Below are 18,921 nucleotides of genomic sequence, written 5' to 3'. Positions count from 1 at the left end.
GTTACTAGAAATAATTCGGAGGCTACATCATAGGTGATGCGGCGAACCACATGAAACATCAATTCAATCAACTGTGCAGATTATGCGTATCCATAAAATCAGCAATCTGAAATCGCAACACCTAATCGCCAGCACTCTAAAAGTTAAAATACGTCAGGAGAGGCTCGGCTTCCAAAAATCTACAACGATACTCACAAAATCGTAATAGTTTGACATTTGGCAATTTCCGGTTCTTCAAAACGACTTAATACGACTTTAATACTATAATAATAATTTCGAACGACTGCGATAAATATTTATTTGGGATAGAAAACTGTCCGAAATGCAAAAGAATCTATGCAAAGAAGTGTTTTAACACAGAAACAGGAGGTGAAGTAGAGTGCGTCACAAGTTTTGTACGAAGAAATGTTCAGTGATCGTCCGTAGTAATCGTGTTCTATAAACAATTACACGTAAATAATTAAACGGCACTAAGGTTACAAACGAAGAAAGTCACAAAATGAATGCAAATGTTCAAATATGCAGCTCGCCAAATAAAAAATAAAAAAATCATACTGTTCCTTGAGAAAAAAAAAAAAAAATTATTACTCTAATAGCTGAAATCATTACAAAAATATTATTTCTCTATCTATTCCATACGACTATATACATGAAGAGAAAGTTAATGGGCAAGAATAAGTGATATTTTTTGTCTGTCCAAAGAATAAAGTATTTTCCAAGAAGCAATTATGAAACGCGATTGATTCTGAATTATTCCGCATTTTATCAAGGCTCACAAACCTAATATGGATAATGGGATCTCTTCTTCTCAATAGGGTCTGTTTACGTATGATTATTACAAAATATGACGCACTAGATGTACTATATTTACTATATCCGTGTATAATTGTTGACATAACATTGGATTTTCAATCGGCAATGATTATTGCAACTCCATAAATTGTTATTTGACAAATAATTATTTACGGCATAGCTTACAGATCGGAATCAGGCAATATATATATAACATATGTGCCAGAACCACACTTGACTCGTGACGATGGCATCCCGTCAAACCTGTTTTATTTCAGTAGAAGCAAACTGTTGATACGCGTTACATAAAATACCTTCGTTTCCAACGAATGTTTTCTACCGCTTCACAACGTAATGGGCACAATAGCACGCTGGTCGGGATTTCTGTATGAATGCTTGTGGCATACATATACACATGCAGAACTTAGAACGAAGTTGAGTCTACCTCAAAGGCAAAGGTTTTCGTTTCTTCTTTTTCTTTAAAAGTTCTTGGGATTGTTTCAAGGTTCAACCGTGAAAACTCGGTCGATTTTCGTACGATTTTAATAACGATCAGGTTTTTTTGTTTCATTACTTCAAAGAAAGTTAATAAACATTACACCATTAATAAAAGTTTTTGCACACACACTTTGTTTCAGTTAGAATTTTTTTTTTTTTTTTTTTTTCCACATTCGCACCTACGAGTAATATTGATAGTTTGATTAAAGATGTAAGTTATTCAAATATACAAAATTATTATGTAGGTTTTTATGTTTGCCATTTAAACCGCTTCCGCATATACATACACGTGTCCATAGGTTATGACAAAGTGATCGAAAACCGCGTACAGTCCGAAATACAGTGAAATTTTCGGAGTCAGTGCTTAAGGTATTTGTTACCAATGAAAATGTCTCGTTGTTTCGTCTCCGGCCTCGAAACCTCACGATATTTATCGTTTGGAAATCCATTAGAGTAAAAGAAGCTCAATTAATTTCTCTCGTGCAGTTTAAAACGAAATGAAAAAATAAAAGAAATTATGTTGCCGAAATCAAAAACTGGAAAGATTTGAATCGATGAAACAACTGTGGCAAATACAAGTCCGCGAAACAAAAAAATTCCTCAAAAACGTAGCTAATTAGGACCATCACGAAAGAGAAGAGTGTTATAAAAATTATGGAGCGAGATGCCTGCGAAGGATGGTGCGATGTACTGCGGTATTTGCAACAAGAGTTCGTCGAAATTTATTACCAGCTGCTGCAGCGATCGCCGATGTAAGGGGAGAGTAAGAGAGAGAAGGAGAAAGAGAGAAAGAGAGAAAGAGAGAGTACCAGGGTCAGTGGACCTGGTCCAGAGCATTCGAGGCACGCACTGCGCAGAAGAGAAAATTGGGGTTCAGGGTTTCGGTGCATTGCCAATGGATGGGTCCACGTGAAAACTAATTTACAAGATACGGCGAGATGAATTAAACGGAATTTGCTTTGGGCAGGTTCGAACGGTCCATAATGCATCAGTGTAACTGCATTGACGATCGGAAGAATTGCACTGGATAAATCAAACCGGAGGTGGCCTTGTTCGTTGCAATTTTATGAGGTTATCGGGTTGGATTTGCCGGCACGAAATGTCGGTACTTGGACCTCGTCCCAGAACGAGAATTCCTTAGGTGAAGTAGTTTAAGCATCGATGACGCGGTGGATTCGCATTAAACTGTTAACTGAACTCTGCACGCCAGATGCAAGAACTTTGCTGATTGGCCTTTTCGAGATAAGCCATAGGTAACTAGATACAAGAAGTTTAAGCTGGAAGAAAGATGGACGGGGAATCCCATGCAAATTCAACCAACTTCGGACCCTCGCCGTTTAAGGCCATTCAAACAATATTTCCGTTGAGCAAAAAAATTTAAAGTGATGTAAAAAATGGAAAAAATTGAAAAAATTGCAGAATTTTTTTTAAACAGAATCAGAAATGGTGCGGGTCAGACGTTGGTTCGGTTCGCATGGTATTCCCATATATATGGACGCGAATTCCCCGAATCACGTTTCGGACGCTCTAATACCGGTGCATGGGGAGCGTGCTCCAGTAAAAAATTCGACGTAGTTAAGCAATTTGACAAGACGTGGAGAGAGAAAAGGGAAAATAACAGTACAAAGAAATGCCGAACTCCCGAGATAATACAGCAGACAAGGTAACAGAAGGCGGTATAAATACGAGGTTGCCGTTGAACATTTTAAATCGCTAGAGGGTCTGTCTAACATTTTTCTCGTCATTGTTCCCATTCAATGATGACATTGTCATTTCTTCGTAATCACTCGAAAGTGCGTGTCGTATAATTTTTTCAAAATTTAATTCTTTGATTAAAATGCATGAATCGTAGAATTATATCTATAATCTGCAAATACAAGTAACAGTAATTACAACAATAATTTCATTCAAATTAATTATTATTCCGTAGTGTAAAATGTTTTCAAATGTATGTATTGATAATGCGCAACTCTAATGATGAATCGTGCATTCTTACTTATAATTACCTGTACCAATAATTACGGAATTTATTATTCAAATTTTTTTTATCGGACTACAAATCAACGTCTTTATATGGTTATATCAAAGGATACCATAGATTTTTTGTTCTTTCTTCTTTTTTTACGAGTGTATGAAAATCTGTGAATCCTTAAACCGCTTACGTTATGTGCTTCAGTAAACAAGTTTTGTGTGAAATCGGAAAGGAATAATTATCGAGATGAAATGTCGATAACTTGTTAAATGAATAGTATCACCGCTTTCTACTTTGGCTGGATCTAGGATTTCGATATTCGTCTTATACACAGCTGATGACCGTCTTCCTTGTTCAAACGACACTTTGAGTCGTGGGTTGATTTAAACTTAAATAAAATCATAGCATTGGGCGCGAAATGTTGTACACGCAAGGCGATGCACTCCGAAATACCTAATCATCTTTCAAGTACGGATTCCTTTTGTAGAAACGGTCTATTCATTCGGCATTCATACGCAGTACGGTCCCGTCGTTATTACATGACGTGTTCAACCTATACAGAGAAGATCGGCGTTTGAATCATGTTATTTTTCGAAATATGCAAATACACGACACACGACGACACAACTTGCTGTTTTCCATTGAAATTTGACGCGCCACGTATACCGTAATAATTTAATGAGGCGGTCCCCTGACACTTATGGCGGGAGCAAATTTAAAACTACAGCAGGTGGTGCAAAGCACGAAAGTTCTGTTGAATCGCCGAAACAGTCCGTTTCACCAAACCCTCAATACTATATATGTATATAATGGACGTGAATAACAGATTCGTAGGTCGGTAGATTATCTTGATCGATCTATCATCACGGGGAAGAAATCGTCAGATTAAAGAGAAAACGTTAATCAGTACAGATATAATTTATTCTCAGATTTCTTGCAGAATATGGGAGTTTATAAAACAAGGAATGAAAATTATACCGCCAATTTACTCGTAGGCGTAGCGCAGACTTGTTTGCTCAAGATCAATTTATTCACAACATAATACGCATATACGGAGAGTGGAATAACATTGTGGAAAAGTGTGATGCATCGACAGCTGCGCATGGAAAATATTGGAAGAATAAAAACGTGCAATAACTAAATAATAACTCATTAAGCGGTCAATCAGAGATTCGGGGAAATGATTCTATATATATTATATTTCGCATTAGCGACATAATCGAATGAGTATAATGAATACAAGCGAGTGCGAATAACACGTCTTTCCTCGTGTTCTGGAAATGGAACAAAAGGTCAACGAACTCTATAAAGTTGTGGTGGAAGTGAACTAATGACTGATGAGATGCCGAATAAAGAATAACGCAACTCTGAAATAATATCGGCGAAATTATGTATAATGAAAGGAGGTACCTCGCGATTATTGTTTCTCAAGTAAAGTATATACGTAACGCGCAATAAAGCCAAGAATAGACAGTTACACGGTCAACTACTCTTCTCTTATCGCTCATGCATGAAAACTAGATTAATCCCGTCAAGTGTTCAAATATTTACTCTCATAACACGCCCTTCATTTGAGCCGATTGAAATTCACCTCGGGGCCATCTTGGAAGAAAACAGCACTTAAGTAAAACCAAAAGCTGTTCGTACATTAGTTGACTAGTGTTTTGTATTATCGTTATTAAAAAATTCAGACAAGTAAAAATCGTACTATTTTATAGAAATTTGAAAACCGTTTCATCAGAAAATCTAATACAGTTAATTATTCTGAAATTTAATATTTTTTTCTCGAATTCGTTCTCCCCTTCAAAGATCAGAACAGCAGATTACTGCGCTGGCAGAAGGGAAAAAATATCATTGAAACACCGGTTGAAAAGTAAAAATTTTATAAGCAGCGACGGTTGCGATATCCCCGCCACTTCAAATACAATAAAACAAACAATGTTGTACATTCAGCTGAGGTGATTCGTTTGAACGGTTAATTGGGGTGAACCGAGTTTCGCTAAAAAAAAATGTCACCTCTACGTAGTCAAACCATTTGTACCGCTTTGTCTTGACAATTATTGCCAGGAGTTAAATTATTAGATAGATATGATTTGTAGTCGTAAATATTAGATGCAAAGTTAGGTAATCTGATGCCTGACAATCAAGATGTTCCGCAATGTGCAACGGAGTCAACATCCATGATATTCACTGTCTTGAACGTCATCTCTTGTCGCATGTACTGCTTTTTTTGCTTTGCATTGATGCAGGCACGCGCAATTACGCAATTATGTAACTGTGCAGATATATGTATAGTTATTTCTCTCTTTCTCACTTTATCGTCACGCCATGCGTGTTCTTTTTATTTGCAGTTCATGCGGTATCATCAGTCGATTTTTTTCTCAATCAACTAAATATCTTATTTGCCAATGAATGGAGCAGGAAGACGAGTCGTAAAATATATATTGTAGAAAAAAATGATAAAAAAACAAAAAAAAAAAAACAAAAAAAAACAATAAATAAAAATAAATAGAAAAAACTCAAAGATTATCTCCGAACTTGTAAAATTACCGTCATTTTTACGAAACACTTCTCGGATTTTTATTAGTTTCATACTTTAATTACCTAGTAAGATATAAAAGAATATTAAAATACTGAAACACGTACAACTCATGCAAATATCGAGATTTTTTTTTCTCGCCAAACTAATTAACTTCTGCGTCGCGAATCTGATACAAATATACGTTGACATGACTTGACTTGTTTCAGTACCTATAGTAATACCGAAACGTCGAAAGTAGTTTGATCTTTTGGTTTCTCGTCCCAAAATTTCCCGTACATGCGCATTGCATAGAAACAACGGAAAGATAATGGTCCAGCCAATCTCCGATACAAGTTTATTAGACTCGATTTAGTTCCTCGGTTCCTGTCACGCGTACCATTTCATCAGGATAATAGATTCGATAGTAAAATTATGTATCCACGTGGCTACCACGTGATGACTCTTGTTAGCTATTTATACATAGATATAAAGTTATGTTGGAATAAAAAATAATGCAAGCCGCCTATTATTCAATCGCTTCGCGGATGTGGGTGTTAAAGTAATAAAAGTAACAGTTACCAAGAATCTATCGTAGACCCCCTCACAGGAAGTTAAACGCGCGATGGTTACTGATAATTTACGTTTTTATATATACATATATATATACACTAACACATGCATATAATGGAATACATTTACTCTTTGTCTAAAACGGCGATTTAATAGCTTGTGAAAAAAAAAGTCTGGCGGCCTGTTATCGTTATGCGTGTTTACCTGATCCTGCATAAAATATAGTTTATACGGGCAATAAATAATCTAACTGAATCACGAGGTGAATCATGTGATTGATAATTAAAAAAAAAAAAAAAGAAATTGATTCCTCAGCCGTTATCCTTCACTCCAGAACATCACGTCGATCAATTTCACTGAGTGGGAATTTTTCCGCCGAGTATCTCTGATACCAAAACTGCTACCTGACATGTTTGACTCCGCGTCAAAGAGAATATAGAGCGGAAAGAATACGGTCACGTTCGTCAACTTGCACTGTGTTTTCATTTCCACTTTCTTCTTCATTCCTTTCTCCTGCCTCCTTCTCTCTCCTTCTCTCTCTCTCTGTCTCTCGATCCGTCTTTTCCAAGATCACAAATTTTCTACAAGCGATTGCTATATTTAGAAATAAACCCTGAGTGTACGTGATTAACGTTTCAATTTTCTCCGAATATACGCAAGAAAATTCCAAAGTTTTTTTCGCAAACACGAAGGTCTTTCCAAGGAGAAAATTGTAGTATATGGATATCCCATACTTATGACACTTCGTTATACCAGCGTTATAAAAGAAACAACTTGTGTACAGATAAATTTCTTCCCCGGTTCAACAAGCATACTGAATCGATCTCGCCATGCAGTCAAACAGAAGGTCTCTCCCGATCTCCGGAACAAGTATCGCCACAGGTAGATGACAATACATTAGTTCAGCACCCGGAGGTAAGACCTTTCGTGAAATCGAGCACGCATTTACAATATCAACGAAATTAAATGCACACGCCTTCTTCTTCTAGTGTCGGATCTCTGCCTGCGGTGTAATGTACAGTCCCCCATAGAATGTATCCCTCGTCTCAGCGAGTACACCTCCATACTAATTGTTCGGGTAAATTAAAGTGCCACAATACAGCCGGGAGCAGGAGATAAGTGTAGGTACGAGTAATTAGAATTGCTATATGGTCGTTGGCTTAAGGTCGCAGCGGGTAATATGAAAACGAGGGCATAAAGCTCTCACTTACAATGCACGCGATATTTACAGGCGTTCGGTTCAGGCATGTTAAGGTACTCGAAGTCAACACGACCGCGTTACAGTGCCTATGACAATTAACGACTTAGTGGACCGTTACGTGTCAATGTCTCCAGCGGACCGATGGAGTGGGTATTTTTACGAAATTACCTCAAGGTTCCCACCTCGAAACATAATTTATTGTCGTTGCTGTATCGAGTATAATAACTATACAATACGGCGGACCTACGTTCGGACAATCGTCTACCCGCAAGGGATCGACGCCCCATGTTAATCGTAAGTGACATTTTACCGTAGTTAAGTGCAATAAATTTCACCGGCTTAAATTGGGGCTCGGAACAATATTTTGGGTGTTTAATTTTGGGAATAGAACTCTTTTAATTGCGAAAATAACCGAGTTCAAAGAAGAAGGAACATGGTAAACAGGAAAAATTTCTTCCGCCTCCGGTTGTGCGTGTCTGCAATGCAGACAAGTGTATTGTGGTTACGTACCTTATATGCTTGAAACAGAAACATCATATCTGTTAGAACAAAACTGTGCCGCACCATGCCTCGGAAGAATTTTGTCGTAAAAACATTTTATCACGGGAGAATACCAGGCTTTTCAAGTATGGTTATAAATAACCAGGTGAAAGTAAACATCTTTGAAACGTCGTCTCTCGTAGTTTGTATACGACACAGACAAAGTAAAAGTGATTCCGAGACGCGAGGTCGGTCTATGGGATCGCACACATGGTGCCTATCCAAGTATTATGGAATTACGTAATTTTTTACTGAGTTAACGATGGCGCACCTTATGTTGGAAAAATTTTCTCCTCGTAAGATTTTAAAAAAGATCTAGAGCATATTACTAATCACTCGATAGTTACTGAAAAAGACAGACCCTTGGAAAGTTGTCGTGACTATTTACCACAGGCTTTTGTTTCAACTAGCAAAAAGAACCGCGGAAAACGGAAAAATGGAAAAGAATTCTGTACAATCAGACTGAATCGATTGATTTATCCAAAGTTCAACCAGGATGGTTCGGAAACTAATAAAAATAAAACTTATCTACATTCCTTGATCAGAATTCAGAAGAAGTGATAACTTGAGTTGGATAACTTGATGCAGTGTGATCGATCGACACTTCCGATGTTTTTCGCGATATCGAAAAATTCAGATCGAATGCATCGATGATAAGGCAAAATAATGCAGACTAAAACAATATGTCCAACAGCGTAATTCTGAAAATCCATCGTCACAGTAGGAACGGAGTAGCGTCGTAATAACAAACGACCCAGACTGCGTGAGGTCACAATGAAAGGGAAATAAAAGGAAGTCCAACGCGGTTGGAAGCATGAGAACTCGGAGGAGGCGTATATACTGGCTAGATGCACACAAGAGGGGAAACGGAGACACGCGGTCGGTGTTCAAAGGTAACAGGTGGTCTCACGGCTCGGGTAGAAGAGGCGACGGGAGAGGCAGGAGCCAGGTAACCAGGCATAAGGTGAGAAGGGAGAAGGAGGAAGGAGGAAGGTGGTAGGAGGAAGGTAGACGCACCGCTGAGCGCAACGACCTTGAACTTGCACCGGTGACCGTGGTTACAACTCTGCTAACGGTTGGAGCCATGCTTGCAACTGCCGATCACGCTCTTATCGTTAGATCACAATTCTTCCACACATAGAGAGGATTTTTGCTGATCACTCTTGAAAAAATATAGTAAATATAGGTATCAGTTTTATGCAGAGGACGAAGGACTGATTTTGGAAATGTGAAAGCTAGGGTGTGGAAGTATTCCTATACCCCACACAATACGAATCAATAAATAAGTAATAATCGGTATAATAATTGTCAGCATAGTAGTATTAGCCTGAAAAAATGACATAGTAGGCATTCTCACGACATAACGATGTGCGGAGGTAATACAAGTCGGTTTAACAGTCGACCGTTTGTACCGTGATAGTCATAGAGTATCATGTACTCGATCATACGAGCTGAAATAGACTGATGAATGAATAACGCTGTCCCTCCCACAACCTTCTTTTATGATAGCTATAATAAAATCGTTTATTAAAACAAGGTTTGAATTCGTAATGTCTCATTATAAGCCTTTTGATGTTATGTATACATATATAATTAAACGAGTGGGTAAGTTGGTGACGGTTGTTTGTAGCGGACTCCTAAAAAAGCCGGTTTATTACTCAGGACAATACAACGTATTGTTAGCATAATCAGCCAAAGACTCATCGACCGTAGGCTAAAGTCTTTGCCGTACCCGAGAAGTACCTAATGCCTTGACATAGCCGAGGAAGTGCTTTGGCAGGCAGTGTATTCGCCGTAAGAGGACCGTGCCACTGTAGAGATTCTATTGAAGACCAATTGCAAAGCGACAAATTTCGCTACTATGGTAGTGGGAGACTCTAACACAGCAGTATGAGACTAATTCTCATGCTGATTGGTGGCAGCTGCCAGGTGTTTCATAACCATTCTTCAAGAGATGCGAGATAGTTAAAATCTGCAAGTATTTTAATGATATTCGTACCCGATATGCTGCGTAAGCAACCATTTGATACGTCAAATATGAAAAGTAACGTCTTTTGCAGTTTACAATTAGTGTAAAATGTTCTGAGTTTACGACACACACATGATTGTGCACAATTATTTTCTACATAAATAATAAGTATTCTCGTATCTAATGAAAATTTATTTTCATATTATGATTAGCAATAAATATGTTTATTACACTAACGTTCATACTTCGGAATAAGTCGATCCTACTATACTACTTATGACAGCGATTGCCATGAAATTAAAATTTTCTCCGCGGCGCGAAATTATCCAGCATCAGTGTGGTAGAAAGTTACATTGACCTCGAAAATTCCAGCTTCCTGAGCTTCGGATCCCTACAGGAGTTGCTCTATCGGGTGATCAACGAAAGTATAAACTATAGTTCAACTGTCTACTCCTTGAAATCAACATTTCTTATACGTTAAGGTTGATTCAGTATGACGTTGAAGTTCACATTGTTATTGTAATGATGCATTTTTATCGAAAACTAGTCGTTATTATGCAACTTAGGGATTGTCTGAAATTCATTTGCATTAGGAATTCAAATTAACTCACTATGAGTATATGATTCGAGTACGGTCACTGCCTTGTAGTTGTTAAGTAGCGATGAAAAAATTACATTCTTTCGTTCATATCAATCTCAACGTAATTCAAGTGGAATTTCATACTAATGAAGTAAAAAAGATGGTAATGATGTAGGCGCTATCCAACCACTTAGGTTTAAAGATAGGTTTAATTAGAAAAATGTTAAGTTACCACCCGGACCAGAAGTAAAGTAGTGGGGGCAGAAGGCGGAAAGACATACAGTAAGACGGTTGATTTTGGGAAAGAGCGTGTCAAGCCAAAAGGGAGAGACTGTATTTTGAGTAAACGAACCCGCGTACAAAATATCTCAAAATACAATTTTTCTCTGAGTCGACCTTCCAAATCCCCCACTTAGCCATATCGATTATTCGACAATGAAAATTTAAGTTTAATAATATACGATTGATCGATACGATGATCCATCGGTTGGTCACGAGGGAACAAAACGTAACTTGTTTATCGGGTATTATCACCTGTACTCTTAAGAACGTGCAGAATTGTGACTCAGAAGTATCACAACGGAAGAAGTATAATAATGCGTGCGTCACGAAGCTCGTTGTTTACACATACAGAGACTAATTAAGCAAAATAACGAGCAATTATACCGTGATGGCGTACACGCGTACGTCTAACCATTCAAGTGTGAGTTCTAATGTCAGGCCGAGGAGATTCGCCTGTTTCAAAGGTTACCACTGTGCGGTCGAGGCTGAGGGTGCAAAAATATTTCATGAAATTCTGTAATTTGCGACGAGCAGAATTTGCATTTACACATACTCGAAGAGGCGCGCGTATGTACACCAATATTCGACACATGGTGACCACGTACGCGTCCTCCGGGTTCTATACGTGCAGCAGCTTGCCAGACCTCGGCGTATAATTACAACCTTGACTAATTGACGATCGGTATCGGAATCGGAAGTAAGTCATACATGCGCCTGACACAACATGCGGTGCGATGTTCCAAGTCAAGCTCGATATATTTTTTAGTTTATGAATTGTAGTGTATAATTATTTACTATTACAGTGTAGAGAAACATTCGAGTACAGTAACTGACTGCACACTTTACCGTATCAATGAGAACGCAAAAACCAAGCCTTGTTTAAGGTATATTTCCACATACGTTGACCGAGGGTTTCAGTCTAGTATTTACGGATAAATAATTTGTTTCAGTAATAATTCAATCAGGATGTGAAATAAACTTCTCCAAAAGCAATTTAGAAATAAACTTTACCAGAGTGTAAAACCGAGAGAAGTAATGTAGATGACATCAAAAGATCTCTAGTCTCTAGTCTCCAGTCTCCAGTCTCTAGTCTCTAGTCTCTACACTTTACCAACTCTATACGGTTACTGCCTCGTCCTACATTCCTACAGTCTTTTACTGACAAAGATATTATTTCTTTCGCAGAAGACGTTTATATAATATTTCTGAACCGTATCTAATGTTCAGTAGTAAACACACCTAGATTCATAATCCTTGCAAGTCGAAAGAATGAAGTAAGACGGTTCAGTGATTCGCGTTGCACGTTGCAGCTGACATAGTTTGAAAAAGAGAAGAAAAGAATCAGGTACATTGTAATTCGCAAGAAACGCGGCCACGTGGAGCCAATAATCTGTACTTGGGATATAATTACATATATTATAGTGAGAATCCATGTCTGTTCTTTTTATCTTCGCGCAGGATTATTAACCGCTGTGAGACTTTCATCTGAAATGTTTTGAGAACTATTCTTTACACGATTTGTCATAAGAAATCCATGGACTATTGCTTTCCCGACGTTTCACCTTTTCTGCTCAAGTTTTTATACACATCCCCAAAAAAATTCTGAATTTTCCCAATCGAAATTTGCATGGACACTCACTCATCGCTGAACCGCGAGACGAATATGAGCGATTAACGAACCACCTCGGAATAAATGACATGACTTGGTATGGTCAGTCCAACTGCATCTGCGACGCTTCACTTTATAGTTATATACGGACTAATCATTCCAGAGGCTGGAGTTTTCAGTTTTAGGTCTGGTTAGAAATCCCTGATGGCACGCGCACAGAGACGCGCAGCATCTTGATCAACCATATCGCAATTTGGTGAGAGTCTTAGAGATAAAAACTAAGACCGTTCGTATTATAATCCTCTACACACAAAACGTCACTCGTTCATGTTTTCACTTGCGTACGAGAATTATCTCTACGAGTGTAGGTAAAAAATTTGAAATATTGTATAAGATACGTGAAGGTAATTTTTTCTATACGGTAACGGCGACCACGACCTTCGGTTATACACCATTATGCTGATAGATGTTTTCGACGCTCATTTGCTAAATTATTCGGTCAGTGACACGCTGAAGAGAATTCTTAACGACTGCATGGTCCGTCGTCTGCTAAAATTTAATGCGCACGCGTCACAATTCGGAAGCAACTGTTTACCAGTATGACCAACCAACAAAAATTTAGACGACAAAAAAATTTTGAGGTTAGAGACAGTTGGTCACCTTGGCAAACGGTTACTTTCGGATTGGATTCAGGAATTAGGAATTCACTCTGTATATATCTGAACGTAAATGTAGGAAGAAGATGAATGAATTTTTAGTTTTTGTCCACCGAGAGAAGCCGGTCAGATTCAATCCAAGGTATGGAGGTCAAGCCGAGCCTCTTGAACAATTACGGTATTTCGTCCAAGGCAATTCTCGACAATATCTGACAATTTTAAGTTTCACGAAGCGTCGGCGTGGCGCCAAAAATAACTGATAGCAATTGGGATAATTGAAGAAACGTGTGTTACATATGATATCAAAGGAAGCGCGGGGTCTTAATGCGTCTTCACTTTGGGCCCTCAGAGTGGGTCCAACGATTTTGTATAGGAAATTACATTTGCCTGGATGAAAGACGAGCGAGAAGAGGCAAGAGTGATGGTAGACATCCGTTTGCTGTTCGGTTATTTCGATCCTTCTAGAAGTCATCGGTTCGTCATTCCTTACACGGCGATATGTTGTTTAGTTCGGTTATCGCTGTATGTTCGACCGATACGTTAATTATTATTAACCATATTACCGCGGCTGGCGAGTCCGTGACGGAATAATAATAAGTATCAGAATGTCTAGAGAACGTGGCGTCGACTGAATGAAAATAGGAAAGAAAAAACAATCGCGTATAATGCCAATCGGCGCATTAAATCTTAAGGCCACAGCTAGCTAATTGTAAGATAGAAATGAACAACGAGTGAGTCGTCGTTCGTATGTACCAGAGTTGAGAATAATTACGAGCAATTCTAATATGAGCTAAATTTATCTCTATTCTATGTATGTACGAGTATATTTATCAAAAACAGCCTGCAGCTTCCACGATTCGTATGTAATTGTGGAAAAATACAACTGCGTAGAAAACATGCGCAATTATCTATTGAAATGTAAATTTATTTCCAAAATTGTCGACGAAAAATTGGTATTCTGGAAAATAGGAATAAGTGGAAATCTTATTCACTGTATCGTTCTCACGATCTGACAAAAATTATAGCTGTCTTCGGTACTGGAATATTAAAAAAAAAGGTACCATTATGCCACTCTGAATCTAATACAACCTGAGTAATCGATGCTATATTTAAAGATGCTAGTAATAAGTCGAATTTAACTGGCAGAGGCCTTTTATTCAGATCCATATGCGGTTACAAAGAACCCGTCACGATCGAAAAAGCGATGTTCACTTGTTGATTTTCTTTTTCAAGTTCAATCCACATTTGCTTTCAACACTAGCCGATATATTCTTCATCGATCATTATCTCAAGTAGTACTCGTGCCATAACATATTACTCACGTATCGTATTTCAACAAGTACGTAACAACATAATTATGTTCCAACATTCTTAAGCAAATATTGTTTCAGGCGGGTAAAAAATCATTAATGATCACAGGTGAGAATAATAAAATTACAAAGAAACGGAAAGTAAAGGGAATAAAAATTATTTACACGTGCGGAGTAAAAAGTGAGAAATGGGGATAAATAAATGGGTGTTACTTGACACGAGAGGCCTGCAAAAAAACAATGTCACTCAGAAAATTACGAGGATTTATAAAATCCAGATATAAAACTTCAGTCTCAGGTTAACGAGCAATTAAAGCTGCAGCAGCAGCGCAGTCAATTCATTCAACGGCTGCAAATTGCGTTACGCTTGAGTCGAAATACAATTTCAGGTTGATTGCTGTTCGTGAAACGGTGGTGAAAAATTTGGGTCAAGTTCATTGCACTCGGCCAACGTCTGCCGATTCCGGGTTTCACTCGCCGAAGCATGAAGAGAGTAATTTTGTCGATTATTCAATTGTCCATGATCTATTACGCATTTGATATAGAATAAATATTGCCGGAAATTGAATCTACGCATTCGGTTTCGCCTCATATTCGTGCGTATCTATTCGTATCGGGCATGCAACATGCATGGCAAAGGCTGATGCATCGGAAGAGTCGCGCGATTCAAAGGACGTGTTTGGATTTAAATTCGAAGAGATCCGCGTCACCACGGCCATATTTAACCGGCTGCATAAGTCAAGTATATAGGTATGTATGTACATGTACAGCTAGGCACATTCGAGATGCTTCGCTGTGCAACTTACACTTTGAATACGTAACGTATAACGCATCGGATTTTAGATATAGTTCGCGGCTGATCAGCTCTTGTGCACTGTGAAATTATAGGGTTAATTATTAGACACGGTGATTTCATTGGCAAATGCACGGCACCATCTTCTCCCTGTACAATGTAATGGATCTTATTAATGATAATAAAATATTCTAATTTCCGTTAACGACTTCGTTCCTAAAAACATGTATCAGCAATTACAGCGGAATCCAAATGATTTCTTAAATGTTTAGGTTTCTTTACAAATTGAAAAAATTTGTGTCAACTATGCGAGAAATCGTATCACCGGAATCTTGACCGAAGAAAAGAACTCGAGGTAACACGACGGTCTTGAAAAAAAATTCTTTACAAACTTAAAATAAATCTGCATGTACTGTACACGTGGAGAGGTTTAATTTTTTCGTCTCAAAATAAGAACTCCGAAGGTCCATCGGATACAGAAATATCTCGATCAAACAATAATTCGGCGCTAAACGCGATAAAAATATCGGATAACGTGAGCGCGATAATATTTGCACGCGTTATTAGCAGCAAGCTGGAATATTTTGCGATCCGCTTGTAGTGAGATAAAATGTATACATAGTTGCAACACAAAACTAATAAAAGCTGTGACGATGCATATCAATGTCAAGTAATTTTTGTCCCGTTTCCATCACCCACCGCCGCGATAAGATTTTACAATATTGTAGCTAGTGATCGTTTGTGCAGCATTACGAACGAGATTCGAAAACAGAAAAAATTCAGAACTAAGCTGTTCTAACTCTTATGTAGGTGCTTCAATCAACATCGAGAATTATACCCAGCACAGGTAGATGTATGTTTTTATCGTTATTATATTTGCACTCTGCTTTTATATATATATATATATATATATACTACTAGCCAAATAAGCGAATTAGAAGAAAACGAAAGGTTTCTAATCTCCGAATACAATGCGCATCGCGTACAATAAACGCCCTCAGATACACGACGGCCGGATAAGTCATCGTGAGGTTTTCAGGTATCGAGCACCGTGTAACCTGCAATGCGGGATTGTCTGTGTGACAGTGTGCATGTTCGGTATTCTTATGTAGAACTATACAGAATGGGTGGGATTCAAAATTCCGAAAAATCAAAAAGTTGACTGGTCAAAATCGCGAAATTTTCGAAGTAAGATTTTTAAAATAACGAATGATCAATGTACCGATATTGGGATTTTCAATAAATCACCCAGTAGAATGAGTATTTTCTCTAAAGTTGATTTAACCGAACGCTCTTTTATCCGAAAAAGTATTTTCAAAACAGTCTGCATTCCGAATTAATAAAGCACAGATTGTGGTGATAGAGAAAAATTACAGTTTCGAAATTAAAACACTAGAGCGGCTAATAATTTGAACAGCCAAAAAACCAAAAAAGTTATTTATCGAAAATCAAAATTCAGAAGGATCCAAATTTCGATCCGCAAAATACAAAAGGACCGAAATCCTGAGGGAAATAGATATTGAAAGGCCAAAATACCGAATCTCATGAAAATTACAAATTTCAGAACTTCGTCACCTCGATGCGAGTTGTATCAAGATTACCTCATTGTATTAGACAATCGTTTGTGTCATCAAAGAAAAAAAGAACGCAAGGGAACAGGTCACTTATTTCTAATGATATTTGAACGATACATCTTTTTTCCGTACGTTCAATTTATTCAAGGCATTATTACATTAAATCGTGATTCACATTCACGTGCGCGCCCTCGTGTCACTTTACAAGCGTGACTTCATCCATCAGCTGCAACTGGTGACTTTAGAATGAATATATGTGAACAATCAGTGGCGTTCAGGATTTTGACCCTTCGAGCCTTGGTCAGTCGTTATTGATAAATCCGGATTCTTAAATTTTGGAAAAAGGCAGAAGTCTGACACTCGAAAAGTCGACTTGTTGACCGTTCGGTATTTTCACAATTCTATATTTTTCCCTTCGGAAACTCACCCATTCTCCCTCTCGTAAAAAAAAAAAAAATCGGTCTAATTTATTTTTACACATTTAGGTTCCCAATTTTTATTTTTCTACAATACAAGTTTCGTATTTATAGTCTTTCCACATTTTTAATTGACGGGTTATTTGACTTTCAGGATTTCGTCCCGTCGATTTTTCGGTCTTTCCTATTTTTGTACCCCACCCTATAGAAGGCGTATGATATAGAACGCCAGACAACGGATTATCGTCTTAACAAACTTACGGACAAAGTGACCTCTGTCCTTCCTAATATGTGTGTTGAAACACTTATAAAGATGCGTCAAATATGCGCTAAACCTGACAGTTTGCTCAACAATTTGTACCTGGCTTTAATAAGCAGCTCATGGTTTGTATGCTAAGAGACGAAACAGCTGTTCTGCAGGCCGTTTATAATACCAGCTCGCTTTGAGACATCGCTGAACGCTAGTGCAGCGCTGATCGTTTTCGAACGTTTATAACATTGTACTAAAATACGATCTGCCAAAAATACGGCGATTCTCTATTGAAAATAGCCCTAGACCTAAACTGAGTGTGAAAATAAACGCGTGGCCCATTTCGAAAATTTTCCCAATATACATACAATATCACGCTTGCCCGACTTAAGAGTTCAAAGAGCTTTTTCGGTTTTATAGGATTAAATTTAAACCAAAAAAAAATTTAATTCTCTTTGGCAAAACTTTGTCTTGCGTAGGATAATGAGCTTTGAATATTCCGACGATGCGACTGAGCCGATGATGATCCAATCAGTTATACTTTCGCATCACCTGTGCAAATGGTTAAACAAAAAAATGTAATGGATATCTGCAAGTGTTTCATTAGGTGGCTTCAAATTCTTCTTCACAACATATACGCGAATTTTTATGAAAACACGTCGATACATTATACGTACTTTGCGCACATATGTGAACATGGCGATATGTGGCATGATAAAAATACGCAATAATGCCAAGTGACTGCACAAATTTCGAGCCTAGAAATATACCGATCGATAACCTAGGTGGAACAAGAAGTTCCTGAGGAATTTGGAGAGAGCTTGTATTCTGCACTCAGCGACCAAAGTGGTTTAATTAGGAGAGAATGCCCAAATGCATTAGTTAATTACGAACGCGATTGGCGGCGAGTGAAACGGCATATTGACGGGAGGACGAAGGGCTGGCTGCCTCAGGTTAAACTACGAGGTAACTTCAGCTGAAGGGTTCGGTATAATTTCACGTTCAGGTTCGTATAATTTTCGGAGCGGTTTCTGCCGGTCAATTATCAGGCCTTCAACCCTGGCTCGAGACATGGATCTTAGATCGTTCCGATCTCGGTTCGCTTTTAAGAAGTTTATCCTCCTTTCGAGTATGATCACTATCTTGTTCAAAAAATTTTGTAGCGAGAGGAATGGACGTTATTTTGAAATGATTGTGTCTCTAAATGCAGTTCAAGTTTCGAAACATAAGGTGGAGTCAAGTTATTAGAACCTGCAGTATTTCGTAGTACATGCAACTATAATTGCGAATATTCAGCTGATTCAAAACTTAGCTTCTAATAGTTTTTTCTGGTCAAATCAAGTCGAACTAGAAGGTCCGATCGTTCGACGCCGAACCAGATAGATTTG

At 38.1% G+C, this 18,921-nt stretch overlaps 1 protein-coding gene across 4 annotated transcripts in view; it reads right to left on the bottom strand.

Annotated features, from left to right (window-relative positions):
* LOC124407069 overlaps positions 1 to 18,921 on the bottom strand; it is a 132,239-nt gene that overhangs the window by 81,667 nt on the left and 31,651 nt on the right. The gene's annotated exons all lie outside the window — the stretch shown is intronic.

This window comes from Diprion similis, chromosome 6 (assembly GCF_021155765.1).
Source record: "Diprion similis isolate iyDipSimi1 chromosome 6, iyDipSimi1.1, whole genome shotgun sequence".
Lineage (NCBI taxonomy): Eukaryota > Metazoa > Arthropoda > Insecta > Hymenoptera > Diprionidae > Diprion > Diprion similis.
The sequence above is the reverse complement of the archived record's forward strand: the minus strand, read 5'-3'. Positions and strand labels throughout refer to the sequence as shown.